The sequence below is a fragment of the Capricornis sumatraensis genome, chromosome 23 (genome assembly GCF_032405125.1).
Source record: "Capricornis sumatraensis isolate serow.1 chromosome 23, serow.2, whole genome shotgun sequence".
NCBI lineage: Eukaryota > Metazoa > Chordata > Mammalia > Artiodactyla > Bovidae > Capricornis > Capricornis sumatraensis.
The window spans coordinates 34709319-34714342 of record NC_091091.1 but is presented as its reverse complement, the minus strand read 5'-3'; positions in this window follow the sequence as shown (position 1 = coordinate 34714342).

Genomic DNA, 5024 nt, shown 5'->3' with positions numbered 1-5024 from the left:
AGTCATATGAAGTGCTGAACATTACAACAAGGGCTTTTGAAAACCCCTTCTCTGTATTTCTTCCCTTTAAAATATATAATGTCAAAAATGATTTCACTTTCTAAAATTATGCATGAAAGGACAGGTGTTAATCATTCAGTAATATGCTATTTCTCCAACATGAATAAAACTAAAGAAATGAAAAAAGCTTTGTTTTTGACATTCTGATACAGCGTTTGCTTGTGTGTTAGGGACGCCAGTGAGTTCTTAAATCCTTTGGTCTTCATGGAAGCGGATAGGAAAGCTGCTCTTGGTGACTAGCAGGGACCGGCACTGTATGCTTCTTTCAGGTTTCCTTATTTGTGCTAGGAACATTGTTTTCAGGTTTGATTTGAGTTGTTACATTTTTTAAAATCTCTAGTTACATAAACTATGATTTGAAAATTCCTGTGGACTTCAGCTATATTTTAAAATGTGAAGTGAATTAGTCATTAGAACCAAGAGATGAGTAATGAATTCTTTGAAACAGAAGTACTTTAGTTTTACTGACATCAAGTATAAAGATGAATATAAGATACTTATGAAGAACCAGTTCCCAAGAGAATCCAGCACAGGGCACCGTTAACCATTTTATCTGTGCACCATTCTTTACTGTTAGTTTAATTATATGTTATAGTGGTGTGATCTTACAGCCCCTAAATGTGCTGTGTTTCAATAAATAATTACATCCTTGTAACCAAAGGAATTTTAGAGCCAAATTTATGTATCCTGTTGGATTTTTACAATATTTATTTAAGATATGCACTCAAGTGTTGCTGGTCACAGTATCAGTATTTCTGTCATTGAACTTTTTTCTCATCTCTCATAATTTCTCACTGTGATTTTCTACATTTCATTATATTCAGATCATTTCTGTAATGATACCTTGGCATATACACAGATGTTGCAGCAAACTTCATTTTTGTTTTGAATTTTTGCACCCTTCTTTTCCTCTCAAGAGAAGTAAGCATTGAGGTGATGAATTAAAAGCCTTTAAAGAATTGTATGGTTTTACCAGTTGGGCTGGGCTTTTGATGGCAATGTCCCTTTAATGTATTTTAACTTTTTTTTTTTAATTGACTTACCATTGTGTAAAAAGATCATTTACAAGGTTAGATGATTCATTGTAGCATCTTATTTTTTCTGTATATTGAGTTAATAGGTTTCATCCAAAAACAAAATCTTTTCACTTCAAAATGGAAATATAAGTTCAGAAACACCTTATATTTAAAATAGCTGTAAGTTTTAGTCTTACCGTAATGTGTCTTTTTACCAGTAATAATTTATCAAAATAAAGAAATGGGGGTAAGTGCAATCACATCTGAATTATTTTCCTAGTTGTTTTTGATAATAGTTTTGATGCTCCCAAAGACTGGTTAGTCAATGTAACTAAATTTTTACAGCTTCTTATGTGATACAGGTTCATACACTACAGTATTTGTTTTTTTCCTTCCAAGACACAAAATATGTTAATGGAGACCAAATAGTGGTCAGATCTACAATATTCTATGTCTGTACACTTTAAAAATATATATGTACACACACACATTTTTGCATACATATATTGCATATGAAAATGGAACATTCCAATATTAACATTTGTTCCAGCATTCATTTAAAGACGTTTAGTGTTTAAACAGTTTTAGAAGAATGCAATTATAAACCATATATTGACTTATTACTTCCCCCATAAATGTAAGGAACTGTGAAAAATTTGAAGAAAATGTTTATTTTCCTTTTGTTCTTTAGTTTCTACTATATCCTTTTGTATATAGATCATGACTGAGGAAAAGTGTGTACAGCAAAGTGCATTTATCAGATCTCTCTCTAGACTGACCCACAGATCCTGATTAAGCATTTAGAAGGCAATATACGGAAAGAAGAATGTGGTGTCCAGGAAAGGAAAATGGTGTAGATAAATGATAAACTTGACTTCTGGGAGAAATTTTAGTTTGTCTGTTTATTATTAATTAAACACATCAAAGGCTGTTCTTGTTAGCACTATTTCGATTTCTTTGAAGAGGAAATTATTTTTGTGTGTATGTATACATACATATGCACTTTACTAGGTTTTAATTTTAAAACAGGCTAACTTTTAACAGGCTAAAGTCTGAAGTGGTATGGGAAAAAGGCAGTCACAGTAAGTATGCACTTTTTACTAGGTTTTAATTTTAAAGTTGAATACTTACTGTGACTGCCTTTATCCCCTACCACTTCAGACTTTAGCCTGTTAAGCTCTAAGGATTGAAAATGGTGGGTGTGAACAGTAGAATGAGTTTAAACTTCAGTTTGTTTTTTAAACTTTCTATCCATAACCATTTAAAGCAACTTATCTTGAAATTAAATTTTGTCAGGCTACCAACAAATGTTATTTATTCATATAATAAACACATTTATTGAAAACCCCTTTATTGCCAGGCACCATACAGGGTGTCAACATTATACTGTAGACAAGCTAGACAGGGCAGTTTGTGTCAGCATGGAGCTTATGGTCTAGTGAAAACCGCTGGGAGGCAGCCTTTGAGTCTCTGCAGCCCAAAGCCAGCCCTTGTCAGTAGAAGGTTAATGCACTGTGCACATAGGTGATCCAGAAGTCTCACTCTGGCATGAAGCTTTGGGAAATGAATCCTTGCTGAGATACACTGAGAGCAGATCATTGTTTTTGTGGTGGTTCTGCACATTTCCTAACTTTTTTCACAGTTTGATGTTTAATTATTGTTTTAAGAAGGGGAAAAAAAAATCCAATGACCATAAAATGGCACTTAATTTTTGCCGTTTTAGTAAATTATTAATGTCCACTTGATGCTCATAAAGATGAGTCTAATCATGGTGTCATGTTTGTTTCTAAATTGTTTTGCAGTATATTATTTTCTAAAGATTTTTACATATAATTTCAGATGAGGATTTATCAGTAGAAGAAAAAAGCACTAGAAACTATTAGTACTGTAAATGTTGTATATGTTACCCTGATGAAAATATTTGTATCAATCATGGTATTCCATATGGTTAATTTGCCTTATGAATGCTGGATTCAGTGGTCTGTCTTCCAATAACCTTATTTTTAAAACAAAAAATTTCTTTTTTGACACTAAGATTGTTCGTGTTTAATACCGGTTGGTGGCACTAGAAACCTGAAAAATTTTCAAGACTGAACAAGAGAAGATAATCAGAGAATCCAAACAGAATTTTTCAGGAAAATAAATGAAAAATATAATTGTATATTAAAGATGTATTTTCTTCTGAAATGAAATTTTTTTAAAATGCATATAGCTGTCCATTTTGACAATGATGAAACTTGTTTATCTTCCAAAGTTCATATATATATGTGTGTATTGTACAGATAATCTTTAGTTTGATTACACTGTTCATTTTGTAAATATCTTTCTGTATAAAATGAAGCATTTCAAGAGAATTTTATGTATATACTGTACTTATTAAATAGGAAATGCCTGTTTACCAAGTTGTATTTTACTGGCATCTTTGATTATTTACACATACCACTACTAACAGACTTGATTGTCCAGACTTCACAAGACTGAAATTGCTTAAATGTTCCTTTTTAAACCAGATTAAGAATTTTTGCTTTCCATTTTTGTCTTTATTCTACTAATTACAAGTCAGTGAACAATAGTAAACTAATCGAATACCAAGTTGTATTTTAAATTTTTGTCTAAATTATTGATAGCAAAATCTGGCCTTTTGTAAAAGGCTGCCTATGTGAAAATTTCTCATTGAACTTGACAAGCCAGAAATAAATTCAGATTTTCCACAAAACTATGGAACATACTTGCCCAAATTATCTAGGTTTAATAATAAAGATCTAATCGGTTCAATAAAAAGATATTGAAATGGCATGAGCTTCATACAGGTAACCTGTATAATGGATATTTCACATCGTGGTGTGTTGTTTTCCGTTTCTCATAACAGTTCAGGTACACACAGATTATGCCACATTCCTTAAAGAGTTCAGTATTAGAATCCCCTGAAATCAGGATCCTTAAAATAAAGGTACAATTAATAGAATTGAGGAAGCTTTGCTGACTTACTTAGTAATCTGTTTTCAGTGGTTTATAGATTTGTTTGCAAGAGAAAGGAGTATATAAAAGAAGAGTGAATTTTTGGAAGAGAATAGCTTATGGTTCTTAACTGGTCAGTGTGACCTGCAGTTAGTTATAAAAGACCATTTCATTCCAATGAACTTGAATCCAAGCCTGCTTTTTTTTTTTTTAATTTCTTTTTTAAAAACTTATATTTCGGCTGCACTGGGTCTTTCTTGCTGCATGCGGGCATTCTCTAGTTGCAGTGGGCAGGGCCTACTCTTCATTGCAGTGCACGGCCTTCTCGTGGTGGCTTCTCTCGTTGCCGAGCACCGGCTCTAGTAGGTGCGGTACGCTGGCTCGGTAGCTCTGGTGCACGGGCTTAGTTGCTTCTCAGCCTGTGGAACCTTCCCAGACCAGGGATGGAACCTGTGTCCTCCGCGCTAGCAGGCGAATCCTTATCCACTGTGCCGCCAGGAAGTCCTGCTTTTTCTTACTAAAGTCTGCTTCAATCAATGAGTGTAGGATGAGTGCACACTTCTTCACGAGGACCAGCAACTTGGGAGGATGCCTCTGGCTGACCAGGACTAATGCTGAGAACAGTGTGACCAGACTAGATGTCCCTGCCCCTGCAGAGATGCACTATTCTAAATTACATTTAGGAGACTTGATTCTAATTTTTTAAAAGAAGCACCCACTTAAGTCATATTCTATTTCAGAGGAATTTTCAGCCTTTTGAATTGTCCGAAGGCTGTGCTGCTAGCCAGTCAGATGATCTACCCATATTGCATTTCAGAAAAAAGCGAAGAGGTAGGATGTTATATCTGAAAGAGGAATCTCTGCCATTTAACCCAGTGCAAAAAGAGTTCTATTGAAATTTTAGGATTCATTGAAATAAAGAGTTAGCCAACTTTTAGTTACATTTACTTAGAAACTAAATACTGGAATGGCTTTCCGTATCATGCATTT